This window comes from Mustela lutreola, chromosome 9 (assembly GCF_030435805.1).
Source record: "Mustela lutreola isolate mMusLut2 chromosome 9, mMusLut2.pri, whole genome shotgun sequence".
NCBI classification, from domain to species: domain Eukaryota; kingdom Metazoa; phylum Chordata; class Mammalia; order Carnivora; family Mustelidae; genus Mustela; species Mustela lutreola.
The window spans coordinates 129426234-129442710 of record NC_081298.1 but is presented as its reverse complement, the minus strand read 5'-3'; positions in this window follow the sequence as shown (position 1 = coordinate 129442710).

Genomic DNA, 16477 nt, shown 5'->3' with positions numbered 1-16477 from the left:
ACATCAAGATAATGGGGGATTCTTGGTGGGGCATTATGATCCGGCCATCATTTACATTCCTTTCTACCCCAATCTCCTCCAGTTTATGGTGGGAGGGGGACATTAGGGCTTCAGGAACCAAGAGTTATTTGCCTCTGGAAATTTGTGCTATTGATAAAGTAACCTCCCTGTTTAGGTCTCTAGGACATCTTGTAGAGCAAGGGAGATTCCTGTTCTGCAGGATTGCGATCCCTGCAAGTTAACCATTTATCGTTTTATGGCAGTCAGGGGTGCCTGAGGAATGCCACACATATGGAGGGGAGCGGGAGAAGAGGGGGTGCAAGGCGCCAGCTTTTGCTGTGTCCTCAGCCAGCCTCCTGCTCCCTCATCAGGATCACTTAAGTGGGAGCAGAAAATAAAGGCAGATAAATCTTGAAAAGATCCATTTAGCAAGATTGCATTATCTTCATTATCAGAATAAAAGAAAGGAGCATGAGGATTAAGGAGGAGAGATTTAGACATCATGCCCAGCATCAAGTATTTCCAACACTGGCCCTAGTAACTGAATGAAAGGAAGATATTCTCAGGGAATATCAGAAATGTTGATTTCTTCCAGAGGCTGCCAGTTAATTAAATGTGATTATATATGTTTTAAATTCATTACAGTATTCAGTGCTTTAATAGTTCTTTAAAAAGCTTGTGGAAACCCAGCTTTACTTAGTGACAATTTAACTTTGTTGAATCATTTTATCTCATAGAGATAATAAAGACTCTAAAAGAGTAAGCAATGTGTTCACTTGCCAAAATGTCAACAAGATTTTAAATAATTTCAAATAAACTATCAAAAAGCTAATTGAAAAATAGTTTAATCTACCCTCAATCAAATCATTACTCATCAAAATAATCTGGGGCAAAAAGTCAGCATGATGTGTATGTAATCTTGGATCATAGATGGGTCATAGTGGAGTCCAAGTTTATATTGCATATTATTGTGTATATCACACTCTCATAGTGACTGTGAGAGGGCTGCATAATCAATCATGTGGCAAGTCATGAGTCAGGATCCACTGAGTCTGTCCTGATCAATTATGATCACTAACTTGGTTCACATTTAAGAATACAAGGCATTTAAAAGAGGAAACAAATATGATTTAAGTGCTTAAGTATTAATTTATTAGAATTGTTTATCCAGAGAGTTGTCCACTAATAGTTACCCAGACTATACTAAATTTACCTAGAGATTATGAGCAACTGATGAGCCTCCTCTGAGAATGGCTAAGAAGAAAAAAAATTGTAACACAAATTTGAAACCAAATTTTATAACGATATACCCACTTCATCCAGAGATTCAGTCAGTCAGTCAAGTATTTATTGAGTGCCTACGATATAGTAAGCACCATTCTAAGTCTTGAACATATAGCAATGAACAAAAATAGCTTCTGTCTCCATGAAGTTTTTATTTTAGAGGGAGACATAGATAATAAGAAACAAACAAAAAATGAAGTTAATGTTATGTCAAGGAGTGGTAAAATCCTTAAGGAAAAAATAAGCAGAGTGGGAGGATAGAGAGTTTTATAGACATTTTGTTAAATAAAGTGGTCAAGGAAGACCCATATAACATGCAGGAAGAAATCAGACCTAACAGAGGAAGATAGTTTTGCAAATAACTAGGGGAAGATTATAAAAAGCAGAAGGATTAGTAAGTATAAAATCTTAATATAGGATTTCTTTTTTTCCCTGCAATGGAGAAAGAGGAAAAAACCAATGAAGCTAGAGCACAGTGAGGTAGAGAGAGTGATTGATGAGGCTGAAGAGTTAGCCGGATGGTCAAATACAGCAGCAGTGAGTTAAAGTTAAGGACCTTAAATTTAAATCAAAATATGATGAAAAACCTCAGGAAGGTTTTAGGTGGAAAGTTGATATCAATTGATTCATCTTTTAGAGGATTCCTCCTAGCTGCTTTGTGAAAAACAGACTGAAGGAGGAAAGTACATGACTGAAGGACAGAAGTAGGGACACAACAGACTACTGTAATAGTCTAGGTAAGACATGTGGAAACTTGAACTATGGTGGTAATTATAGATATGGTGAAAAATTATCTGTTTGGGGATAAATTTTGAAGTTAAGGCCAATAGGATGGATTGAATACTGAGAGTGAGAAAAAGTAATCAAGGAATATCTACTTTTTGGCTTTAATAGTTAAGTAAATGGTGGCACCATGTCCTGACAAGGATTCAGGAAGAAGAACACACTGGGGGAAGGAACGACATTGAAAAATGGATAAAAAAAGTAGGAACTTGATTATAAGTCTGAAGTTTCTTCAGACTGGAAAGAAGACTTTAGAGCCTTCAGCATGTAGATGGTTGTTTAAAACAATGGTACTGGTGGAGAATTCATCCAAAGTGAGTGTAGATAGAGAAGTAATTCTGGGACCACACCTGGGACATTTCAAAGTTAAGACGTTGCACACTGGAGAGGAATTAGCCAAAGAAACTGAAAATATAAACCAGAAAATTAAGATTACTGAGAGGTGTTTAGAAGTCAAGTGAAGTGCTTCACAGAAGATGAAGTAATCAATGTAATGCCTAAAATGGGTACACCAAATAAGACCAGGAATAAGAAATAATGACTCATGTTGCTAATGGATGTGGTTGGTATTAGGAAAAAAGTTTCAGTGGAGATATGAGGTAAAAATCTTTTTGAAGTGAGTTAAAAAACCAGTAAGAATGGAAAACTCAAGAAGATTTTAGGTGATGAAGAGAATAGGAAGACAACTAAAGGCAAAATGTGCTTTCAGTTTGTTCTGTGTGGGAAATGGACAACTTATACCAATGGAATAAGAGCATGCACTTCTTCCCAAGTGAGTAAAAACCCAACACAAATTGGCTATTTTCCAGATTCATGTAATGAATGTAAGAGGCTTTCTACTATTAAATATATCTTCCATAGAAAAGTGAGTATATATATTTACATTTGTATATACATATATTTGTATCCATGTATGTATGCATGTGTACAGAAAGACACACAGAAAGAGAGGAGAATGAATTTACTTTTTAGTGTGGAAAGAAACATTTACCTACTTCCCAACTTTAGATACAGAACATGGGAAGAATTTAATATATCCCAAGTATGCCCCTCACTGATTACATCTCTCTCCTCTCTCCTACTACTTTAAGTTTTGTATTAGTCATCTTGTTGCCTTTTTATTTTTAAGATTTTATTTATCTGTCAGAGAGAGAAAGAGTGCACAATCAGGGAAAGCGCTAGGCAGAAGGAGAAGTAGACTCCTGGTGGAGCAGGGAGCAGGATGTGGGACTAGATCCCAGGACCCCGGACCATGACCCAAGCTGAGGGCAGACTTTTTTTTTTTCTTTTTAAGATTTTATTTATTTATTTGACAGAGAAATCTCAAGTAGGCAGAGAGGAGGCAGAGAGAGAGAGAGGGGGGAAGCAGGCTTCCCGCTGAGCAGAGAGCCCGATGCAGGGCTTGATTTCAGGACCCCGAGATAGTGACCTGAGCTGAAGGCAGAGGCTTTAACCCACTGAGCCACCCAGGTCCCCATGAAGGCAGACGTTTAACTGAATGAGCCACCCAGGTGCCCCTACATTGCTTTTTAAAAGTAGTTTCATCATATAAATTTTTAAGGTTCATTTATTTATTCGAGAGAGAAAGAGACAGAGGGAGAGAAAGAGAGCAGCATGAGCAGAAAGGGGCCTAGGGAAAGGGAGAAGGAGAGAAGCAAACTCTCCATTTAAGGCAGAGCCCTGAGATCATGACCTGAACTGAAACCAAGAGTCAGATGCTTAACCAACTCAGCCACCTGGGTACCACTCCTCACATATTAATAGATCCCAAATCAGTATTATCGTTTACTTCAGTTCATCATAATAATTTTTATTTGCCCCTGGGGATAAAAATATATGTTTATAAAAAATAAAAAATTATTTAAAAAAATTCAAAAAAAAAAGTAGAAACACACTCTTTAAATAAAAAGAGTAAATATACTCTTTTTTTCAATAGACATTGTATTTTTGAGATTCATCTATTTTAGGTAGCTACAGCCCATTCAGTTTCACCAGTGTATAGTGTAGTATTTATTATGATATATGAATATACTAAAATTGATTTATCTGCTTTATAACTAATGGACAATTCTTAATTGCTTCTAATACTTTGCTCTTCAGAAAATGCTCCAAAAAAGTGCACAGTTCCTGGTCCACATACATTACTTTCTCTAGGATATATATCCAGGAATCAAATTTATGGGTTATAGGATTCACCCATCTTCAATTGTGTTTGGTAATCACACACTGTTTTTCAAAACAGTTGTACTAATTTATACCCCCGTGACAATATATGAATATTCTCATCACTTCAAAACCTTATCAACACTTGGAATTCTCAGACTTCAATTTTTATTCATTTTGTGGTCATAAAATGTTCAACGCACTTTAATTTGCAAACCCCTGGTTAATAATGACATTAAGCAGATTTTTATTATGTTTATGTCCCATTTAGATTTTCTATTTTGTAATGCCTGCTTCTTTTTTTTTTTCTTATTTTTCTCTTGGGGTGTTTGTCTTGTGATAATGTCTGTCTTCTTCAAAGTCTGTATCTATCCCATCATGAGCTATTCTCTCCCCAACTAGCTCCTAAGCACAGAAAGGTAACAGGTTTTACAGAATCTTCCACTGGAAAGAATGGCAATGGAATGTTTTGGTTTGCTGTTTCATAATATTATTTGGGATGCTTCTCACCCCCCAGGAAGAGAGGAGCAAGGCATAAGCACTCATCTGCATTTATAGACTGGATAGGTTCTAAGTGTCATGTGCATTAACCAAGCAGGCTAACTACAAGATTGCAGTCTTCTCTTGTCTTGTACTTCATCATTCCAAACAACATCATTCCCAATGTAGGACTGACAGGCACTCATGTCCAGCTTTGGTTCTATATCCCCAATCCATTAGTATTGGCTCGAGGTTAGCTTTTTGAATACAAGATCAATTCTAATATAGTTACATCGACTTCTCTGTCTATCACAGAGTAGATAGAAAGTTGAGAGGGATCAATAAATTCCAAACTACAAGTCAGAAAATACATGGTGTATATGAACCAGTTAGCATGCATGGATTTCTCTGTGTTAGTCATTGATTCAGATATAGGTAGCCCAGAACTAATGTGTTTGTATCCACATCTAAAAGCCAATAGGGAAATCAACTTCTCAAGCTATGTCTTTAGCTGAAGAGAAAATAGGACATGACAAAACTCTTGGCTCTGTACTAAAAATACTATATTTTCTGGGTCTGTGTTATCACTTCAGACTTAGTCATGTCTTCTTCCCAGTTGTTCCTGTTGGACCAGTCTGATTTGCTTTGTCCTGCAATATGCATGCTTTTGTGCATATTTTGCAGTCTCCACAAATAGCAATCCTCTACTTTTCAACTCCATCATCATTATAAATGTCCTTTCTGTCTTTTTTCTGTCTAAAAAGACCATCCTGTAACCAAAGCCCTTCCCCAAAATTATCTCTTCTATTCTTCCAATAAGTCTTTAACCCCATTCCTCTGAGGAGACCCTCAGATGCCAAAATCCTCCAGCACTTATTCCCAATAGCACTAATTTAAAATATTTTCATGTCTTCCTAGCATGGTCAGTTTTCTATCTGTGTTTGCTTCCCAACAAAATAATGACACCTGAAAATCTGGGACTGTGTTCAGGGTATTGACATATGTTTGGCCCATGTAGCACATTGCCTGCACTTAGGTAGCTACCTAATTAAAACGGATTCATTAGTATTGCTGTGAGCTTGCTCTCAAACCTCTTGCTAATGTCATGTTAGGCAAAGCTGACCAATCTCCTCTAAGACCCTGCTCCTCTTTGAGCCTGAAGCACTCAGTCTGGCAAATTCTATATTTCCCTCCTGTTCTTCTTTCAGCCAAACTAACTATAGTTTCATTTCTTAGTGTGAGTACCTACTATTAAACAAAGAATAATCAAGCTAAAATAGCCAATGTAATCCTGGCCAAAATATGTGAACTCATGTGCTTCTTTTCCTTTTCCTTCTTGAGGTCTACAGAAACATTCTGGTATCTCAGAAATTAGTATCTTGTTCCTAAATTTTATGATAAAGATTTTAATTTTTTCTAAAGATAAGACAATCCCATTCTTATAGAATCTTGAGCTATCTTTAGTCTGTTCACGTATGAAGTTATCAGTAATAGTAAAGCTAATATTAAATGTTTTTGTTGAAAAAAACAACCTTATATAATCCTTACTATGCATTAGGTGCAATTCTTAGTGCTTGATAGATATTAACACATTTAATTCGTATAAAAATGTCATGAAATAGATACTTTTACTCCACTGAATATTTGTCCTTAGCCATCCTATGTCATGTCTCCTTCTTTCTTCACCTGCTTCAATCTCTTTGCCCTCTGGTTTGTCCTTAAAGCCAGTCAGTAAGAGATACCAGCAATATATGAGAGAGCAGGAGGAGAGAAAGGTCAATATTTTTACTCCATCAGCTTCCTTTATGCCAGGCTGCATTCTGACCATATATACATCTCTCTACCAAGCCCACACCTCCATAGCTGGCCCACTCCTACAGCAATAACTCTCCTAAGATTCCATTAGCCATTCTCTCCCTGGCCTCTTAAGACTTAGAAAGAGTAAGATTTTTCAATTGTCAGAATGTATTATTACCCCTTGTTAGGTTTCTTTAAGCCTGCTCATAACTTTATAAGTATTCCTTTTATTAAACTCTGTTAAATTGTCATTTTTGAGGGGTGCCTAGGTGGCTCAGTTGGTTAAGCTTCTGCCTCAGCTCAGGTCATGATCTCAGGGTCCTGAGATTGAGCCCACATTGGGCTCCCTACTCAGGGAGTCTGCTTGTCCCTCTCCCTCTGAACACCCCAGCCCCTCTCATGCTCCCTCTCCCTCTCTCTCCAATAAACAAAAATCTTTAAAAAAAACTGTTCTTCTTCAGCATCTATCTTACTGCCTGGACACCAAACTTTATAAATAAGGAAACCGGGGCACTGTGATATTAAGTTATTTGCCCAAGATCATACAACTAGTGAATAACCTAGCTGGGAATCAAACCTGGGTTGTCGGGCTCCACAATCTGTGCTACCATGACTACTTTATTATACGATTTCTGGGAGAACAAATTCAGCCAGATGACTATTTTTTGACAATAATTAAGCTTTCAATTTCTTTCTATTGGCTGAAACCAAAAGCATGGGTTTCTTTTTTGCCAGGATCTAAATTTCATCAGATCAATTTCAGAAAGGGTGTGGGCAGAGTTAACCATGAAAAAGGAAAGTATTGCTTTGGCCATAGTTTGCATATGGTCTTCTGGGTTCTACTGCTGTCTGTTTTGCATTTAAACAGTGGAGATAGACAGGCATGGATTTAAGATAAACTAAAAATAGTACACAATTAAATACATGGGACAAGTGAGTAATAAAAAACTATGGTATAAAATCAAAATCCCAACTGGACAGTTTCAAGACTGATGCCAGTCCTTTACCCAAACTAAAACCAGTAGTGATACTGAATTTTATTCCCAAAAGTAATCTTGGAAAGGAAACTCCCATGAAGTCAATGTAGCTGATGGGAGACTCAACTCAAATCCTACAATAAGCCAGAAATTAATCATACATTTGATATTATTTTAATGTCACTGTGTATTAAATGCCTACTATATGTGAGGCACTTTACCTACAAATAATTGTTTGCTTTCTCCACATCTTTTATCTAAAGGGAGATATTATTAGTCCCATTTATCAGGTGGAGAATGGAAGTTCAGACTGATTGAATCATTTTCTCAGAATCAAAACACGAGCGGAAAACTAGGATTCAAACTCAAGTATGACTTTTAATGTTGCATATATGTTTTTTTCAACTGTACTCACAGGTGCAAAATTATGCAATAATTCAAAATTCAATGTCCTTGGAAAGGTGAAAACCACCTTGAATTCTATTTAAGCTTATATGTAAGCTTATGTTATAGATAAGTTATTTCAGCTGACTTTTGAGACTATGCAGATATAAGAAAATAAGAAAACTTACTTGTTTTCTTTCTTAAGGTTCCCTGAAAGCAGACACAAGTGACGTAAGAATAGAGTATGACTTCATGTATACAGTTAGAATTTTCACATCTGATAGCTGAAATCATTTAAACTTATTAGCTCTGTAAAACTCTGCCAATTGCAGAATATACCTGGCTGTCCGTAAGGCACAGATCTCTGAAATCTTCTATAATCCCCAAATATGGCAAACCATGTCCTTTTCCTGATAACTTCTAAGACCGTTTAAGAAGAAAACCTCAATTTTGGATAAAGCTCCTTTCCATTTTTCTCTTTCTTCCCCATCCTTGGCAATGTACTCAGCCGTAAATCAAGCATTTCATGTAAAAGCACACTTTAAAGAAATGTACAGCTGGGTAAATGTGAGCCATGAGTACACACAGTAATGATTTAGTTTTGGGGGGACTCCGATAGGCAGCAGCACAATATGTGGCAGGTGGGTTTTTTCTCACTGCAGACAATTTTCTACCCAGAGGTAGAGAGGCTATAGACTTCTGCTGTTGTAGGAAGTGCTGCTAACAGTGTTTACAAAAATGGTTGAGAAAACCCATGTCTGTCTGACAGCTTTTTACCACATCAATTATAAATGCATTTTCCCTTGGGTGGTATTATCTCTCGCCCAAGGAATTTTCCACTGTCCTGGAGCATTTGCTGAGGAGAATTGATTAGGAAGGCGGTTTCCCAGTAGATGGAGAGAAACTGCAAATGCTTCTGTTTGTTGATGCTGTTGCCCTCGTAGCATAAGTACTGCAAGAATGTGAACAATTACAGCCGAAAATTCAAGCGGAAGCTGCTATGATAGGATTGGCAATTCATGCCTGTGGAGTGGAACAGCCCCAGCTTTGCGCGGTTTGAAAACATCTACCTGGGCAAAGCGGTATTTGCTCCTGGGAATTATAGATGCCAGCCATCTGGAGGGGTAGGACGAAGACACATGTTTTATTTGGGGTGGACTGGAATTATCTGGATTGGCCATACTGAACAGTTTTTCTCTGATTATATTTGTTTAGATTTCTTTTGCTGTTACGTTGTATAGATTTCTTTTGCTGTTATGATCATGGCCTACAATTAAATTACAATTTTTATAAGAAATTATAAACAATGCTGAGTATATTTCCTGATGCTTTTTAAATTGACCAAATTTTAAATTTCGTAAGTTTATTTATGTGTTTATTTAACTTTTACAACATAACACTTGGTTGTGTTTGATTCTGAAGTAAAGCTATGGCATCTCAACCCACCCTTCTGTGTGACTTCATTTTGGAGTTGAATGAAAATATTTTGTTTGTAGGACTTTTTTGGTAACATCTGGCTCAGGATCTATATATAGGAAATATTGAATTAATTAACTAATTAAAATAAACATACAGCTTAAGTTGACAGATTTACTTGGGAAAGTGAATAAGTAAATATATGAAGCAAAAGTTTTAACATTGCTCAAATTTTTGAACCTCTGGTCCTATGACTATGAATGTCTCTTTAGGGAATACACTGAAATCATGCTGTTCATCACAGCAGCCATAAGCCACAGTGAGTGTTTGCTGTTTGGCTAGTCTGACTGAGATGTGCTATCATATGTAATTGAGTAAAATGCATCTTGGATTTTAAAGACAATTTTTAAAAAAGAATATAGGGTATCTCCTTAGAAACTTTAATTTGGTCATATGTGCAAATGAAATGTTTAAAGGTATTGGATCAAATAAGTTATTAGAGGGGCACCTGGGTGGCTCAGTGGGTTAAGCTGCTGCCTTTGGCTCGGGTCGTGATCTCAGGGTCCTGGGATCGAGTCCCACATCGGGCTCTCTGCTCGGCGGGGAGCCTGCTTCCCTCTCTCTCTGCCAGCCTCTCTACCTACCTGTGATCTCTCTCTGTCAAATAAATAAATAAAATATTTTATTAAAAAAAAGTTATTAGATTTAGTGTTCCCTGTCTCTTTTTACCTTTTTAATGTAGGTATTAGGAAATGTGAAGTTATGTGTGTGGCTTGCCTTTGTGTTTTTCATTTTATTTCTTCTGGACAAATGTCCTTAAAAAAAAAAAAAAAAAAGGAGGGCTACATGATGGCATATAAAGATGTTTACTATTACATGTTTCATGGCCCATGATGTAGGCATTTCAATATACAACTGAAATATTTTTCAGGGAAAGAGTAGCTGTAAGCATTACAATGTAAATACATGATTCATGGTATGCAGGAGATAGTAATGGCAGTATGGAAAATACACGTGTCAGTGGGAAAGAGAGCAAAAGAATTGTGTGTAGAATACATAGAGAACTTCAGAAAAAAAAGTATTTGAACAAAAAAAGTAACTGGAAGATAATGTGAAAGATAATTTATATATGGGAAGTAAAATTTTGGAAGAAATTTTTTTCTTCTTAAAACCCCCCTTATTCTGTGAAGTGTGTAAACTTGGTGATTCACAGACCTGTACCCCTGGGGATAAAAATATATGTTTATAAAAAATTAAAAAAAAATTTAAAGTTAAAAAAAAAAAAGCCCTTACTGGTATTACAGTAGTGTTTTCACAATTAAGACAACTAGAATAAAAAGGTAAAATTGGCATAGAAAGGGATTTTGGCTAGCTCTGTGTCTTGTAGGTGATGTCCTGTTAAAAGTGTTAAAGCATCTTACAAACCTGGGTAGCCAGTCATCACTGCCAGGGAGAAATCAATGTTTCTGTTGTGGGAATGTAGTTAACATATGGTTCACCCTTGGACCTTATGATGGGATTGCTAAAGCCTGTACAACACCACCAAAATAGAAGAAACCTCTCTTTTCTCTCTCTCTCTCTCGAACTCCCTCTCTTAAAGACCAATTCAATTGAACCACCAGCTCTGCCTGCTCATCATTTTTATTACCAGCCCCCATAGTGAAGTCCCTATTGTCCCACAATCTCAATGTGTCATATTTTTATTGCTTGGCAGTAGCCTCCCTCCTCTCATCATAGGGATTGCACAAGAGAACTTCCCTAAACTACTTCTCTCACAATGTCTTGTCCTTATTGATAAGGAAAAATAGGGAAAACCTAAGTAAACAACTGCTTTCTTACCTATAGATTACAGATCGGTTGGCATTATATGGTTGTTTCTTCAAGATCAGCACTTGTGTCATCTCTCACCATTACTACTCATAGGTTCTAATGTTCAGTTTACTTGGTTTAATTTCACTAGTCTAAATAATTTCTGGTCTCCATCAATTACCACAGTATTCATCTTTGAAGGCCTAGCTCAACTACCACCTTTCATGAAAGTATTTCATCTATTATATGCCATTTATTTGGGCAGAGGTATAAAAGTGAGACACCTGACTTTAACAAACATTTGATGCTATATCTGTATCACAGAGATCTAGTCAGTCCTCAAGCTACACACAGGAGATCAAAATTTCCCTCTGCCTTCTCCTTTGTCCCTTTATCAAACCACCATGTTCTGCTGGGTTTGGTTTCTAAGTAGCCCTCCATTTCCTCTCTTCATCTCCTGCCCTTTCTCTAGTTTAGGCCCACCCTGTTTATCACGCCTGGATTTCGGGACCTCAGAAGTAAGTAAACTCACCGGTTCCTGATCCTCTTGTAACACCAAACCACTCTCCACAGAACCACTGAAGAATTAATCTTAAAACACAAATGTGATGATTGACTCCCTTCCTTGAAGGCTTTTCCTTAGCGTAAATCACCTTTGGGATAACATTTATAGTGTTTATATATACAGACTCTCTATTGCTGGACTTATCTATCTAGCAACATCTTTCAGAACGTACTATTATACAGTTTATAGTCGAGCACCACCAATCTGTTTGTTGCTAAACACATCATGTGCTTTTAGGCTTTGTCTCTTTTCTCCTGATCTTCTCTCTGCTTCTTTGACCAGTCCTGTCCCCACTGCATATAAGCAAATTGAACATAGCTTATTCCTCCTATTTTTCGAAGTTAAAATGATCTTTTTTTTTCCCCTAGAAAATACTTAGAAAATCAGTGTTGATTGATATTGACATTTGGTTTCACTGCATTTCTTCTATTCTCTCCATCCCTGTGGTGCTTTCAACGTACAGCTATTCGTTCATTTCCATGATGTTTCAGAAATATTTGTGTTTGTCCCCCTCAGCAGACTGTGTACACCTGAAAGCAGAGAATATATTTAATCTAGTCTTTTTTTTTTTTTTTTTCCTCCCTACCAGCTCCTAATACATGGTGGGCAGTCAATACTAGTTTGTGACATGAACTAGCAAAAAAGAGCACCTTAATTCATTGTACCTGAATGAGTCAAAATGACAAGTTTAGCTCCATTTTAGTTGTATTAAGGCCAGTGATCAAACGAATATCTTAAAAATTTAATCTGAAACCTCTTTTCTGGGCCTAGCCAAAATACTAGTGTTAAGTGAACAATTCCCTTGGCCTCTTTGGCAGGTTAGTTTCCACATAACAAAAGACCTTGACACAGACTACCTAGAGAGACAGAGAGGAAAGGAGTGTGCAGACAGACGTCACCTTGAACTTACTGGGTATGTTTCAAGTTTATAAGATCAGTCAGTTACAGCTTGCAAAGGTGAATCCAGGTCCAGGTAAATGTTAGTATTAGATATTTGAGTTTTGCAAGAAAAACATTTTCCATTGGGTTGCTCCTTTTAAATACCATGACCAGAAGTGTCCACAGGGAAATCAAAGAAATGTGTTTGCCTTTACTTCTCCTTATTATATGTGTTATCTATTCCAGGATTGTGACACTATACTGCTTTTGTTTGGTGAGTATGGATTTCCTATGGGGCCCTGAGGTATCTTTTGAACTACCAGAAAAAAAAAAAAATTGTCACCTTATACAACTGAATGGATAAGAATTTGTGATAAATTACAAAATGCATGCTAAGGGATTTTTAAAATCTGGCTACATTTGCATATTTTTTTCCTCTTATACAATTTAATAGGAATTAGAAATAAATGTTTCTACAAAACAAGTAAATGATGCATTAGGATTCAGTTCTAAAAAAAAGTAAAAAAAAAAAAAAAAAAAAAAGACCCAGTTCCAAGTGATGGGAAGATATTTTAAAAAATAAGACTAAAAATAAAAAAAACAAATATCAAAATATGTCTTGTCAAATAAATGTTTAGACTATAATTTTAAAATCTACATTAAATGGCAGGTTTTGATAGCTTGATAATTTCTTTTGTAATTCTCTACCAGAGAACAAGACTACTCTTAGTTTTTCCAAATGAGAGATAAAGTGAAAATTTTATTGTGAATGTTTCTAGACTATAATGTTCATTTTTAAAAGAAGTATTTTTTGAAGATTCTGACCTTAAACTTTGAAAGCGAGTTTCCTAAAAATATTTTTCATCTTACATTGCTCTTAATGAGCTTTATCACTGATTTGTTAGCAAACATCTTCTAAATGTCTATAGTTATCAAGCTAATGTGCTAGAATGTGAGAACTCCAAGGAGACATGAAAATTCAAAGACTCTTCTAAGATGATTGAGATAAGATTCCCCTGCACACAATCAGTGAAATCACATAAATTGGGAGGCTTGTTTAAGGCCATACACCCTACCCAGATGTCAATGAACAAAGCACAATTTCTCCATTAATCAAATATGTATCTGGAGTACAAGATGCCACTTAGAGCCACAAGTCCATATTTCCCATGGAAATGTTTGAAAATTGTAGATGCTACAGTGAGGAATGAGAACATACTGAAGAATTTTAATATGTCAAAGTCTCTCCTTGCCAAGCCTAGCAGGTAGGACTCATGCGCTACGTGCAGAGCTTGGATCAGGTATATAAGGGACTATCTCCATAGCCCCTGCTTTTCCACAGATGGCCCATTTCAGAGTAAAGAGCAAAGGCCCCTTTTCTGGCCACTAGCCACTCTCTACCCTAACGCTGTTAGGTGGCACTAACTCAGGCTTTACATAGCAGCTGATGGCCAAATAATCCAAGTGTAATTAAAAGTCATGTTCAGAAAACAAAAAGAAATCCCCACAGAGCAGTTTCCAGGAGGAAAGCTATCAGGCATCCACATGGGAGGCCAAACACAATGGATATGTGAGCCAAAAATGACTTGGGAAAGGAAAGGGACCTGGCGAAAGGCGGCAGCATGAAGGAGGGAAGCTGGAAACTCTCCGGCTCCAAAAGCAGTGGCTGCTCATTGCTGATTAGCTCACCTGAAGGTGACAGGAAAGGAAAATAAGAAAAGTCCCTGCCTTGGAACTGAAACAAGAGAAATGCCCTAAGCTCATTAGCATCAGGGAGCCAAAAGGCTTTGTTCCCACACAACATTAGCAGAGAGAATTACAGAATAATGACCGTCTTCAGTAAACAGACTTAATGCCTGGATGTGGCTCAGGCGCCCCACGTCTTATTATTTTTCCTGTGGACAAAAGGGGACATTTGTATTGAAATCTCTGACGTCAGCAAACAAGCTGGGCTAGACTTTCCCTAGGGGGCAGGAGGAACTTAGTGAAGCAATGAAAGATTATAAAGTGGTAAACCAGTTTTGACAGGCAAACCCTTTGGAGGAAAAAAAAAAATCTTCCTTCATCAAGGCAAGTTTCTGTGATTTAGGTTAGAAAAGAAACATATCAAATGTGTGCTCTAGGAAAATTGTACTACCTGAGTCTCCTTGTTGGGAAGGTTTGAAACTAGAGACCGAAACCTGTTTTGGTTGATACATTTTTTTTTTTTCTGGATTATCTCAATTTGGCAGAAGAGATGTCCCTTAATGAAGTATTTATGCTATAGGAGGGGAGGGATTTCCCTCTGTATAAGGAGATTCATTTTCTAAAATTACTTTCAGACTCTCTGATTTCTGCCCATTGAACAGTAAGAGGGCATTGTTTGGATACCCAGTCTTACAGAGCAGCAGCACACACAGTGCCTGGACTGTTTTGTGAAGACTGCAGGACAGGGGTATTTGAGTTCTTACAACTGCTGCTTTTTAATATGCAGAGAGCACTTAGTAACAATGTACATGTAATTTTTTTTGTCTAATCCTATTTCAATCCCAAAAGTTGGATAAACTGGCACCATATATGGAACATGCACTTGGCTTAAAATACAGACTATGTGGCATTCATGATATTCGGTTTGGGGGAAAGTGCTCTGGAGGATCTCATAAATCACGCTTACCTCCAGAGCACTTAAAGTGAGGCTTACTGAGAGGCTTCTGCAGTTACCAACCAGGAGGGAGGAGTCATTTGTAGTAACATACCATGTGCAGGAAAAACAAATGGCATTAACCGTAAACTGGAAGTCACAAGCACAGAGGTTTTTGGTTCTAGGCAGTGATGTGTGACTCAGTGGTTTCTCACATGGGCAACTGTACCATGAATGGCTGCAAGTTTATTCGGGGTTTAAACAATACTTAAAAGTCCAAGGATCTCTTAGGGAGAGCATATATTTTGGAACGAATGTAGAGATTTTCCTTTTTTTTTTTTTTTTTTTCAAAAACAAACTGAATGGGAACCACAGGTTTCTCTGGTGCAGGCAACTACCTCTTGGTTTTTGCCTGCCAGATGAACACAGATGTTTTCATGGGAGGTAGTAACGCGCAGCAGCTAGGACTGATGATTATGAAGTGAGATAAATCTAGAACAAAATCCTAGTTCTGCTTGTACACTACCTAATTTTTCTGAACTTCATTTTCTTCATGTATGAAATGGAGATAACAATAGAACCTACGTCAAGGATTTTCATAAGTATTAAGCAATGTTTGTTCCTTGATTAGCATAGCATCTGGCATAGGATAACCATTCAAAAATCATACAATAATATAAAACTAATTAAATAGACTCCATGAATCATGGCTGACTTTCTATTAGTAACCACATTGGAGATTCACAGTGACTGATAGCAAGGAAAAGGTTTCTTTGACAAGGAAAATTCCATGAATATAAAGTCTTATTACTCCATGAGGAATAGGTCATAGCAGCTGCTGTTATTATAAGGATACCCAAGAACTGAACAGAGAAGAACTCTCATATCTTCCACTTTGTCTCCCTAGGTTTTTCAAGGTGGTAAATGACAGTTCCATGTCACCTTCCTTGTCTTTCCTTCCTTTGTTTTATAAAGTTGCTTTGTTTTATATAGTGTGCCTCTTAGATGATTATTTGGATGAGATCCAGCCCCACCTATATGTAAATTTTAAGTAATTTATTTCTTCAAATCTCAAGGTCAAATTTGAATTATTAAAGTGTGAGATAAAGGAACAACAACAACAACAAAAAAAAACAGCATGAAAATCTTCTTCTTCATTCATTTGACAAGGGCAGACTTTGGAAATTGGGTAAATGGAAGGAGACAAAAAGAGGTATGGGGATGTGATAGCTCATATATGCTGAGGAAGGCCCTTATCTCTCAGTTACGAAAGAAGGGCTCTTCCTGACTTCCTCTGGCAGCCCGTGGAAGACCATATGA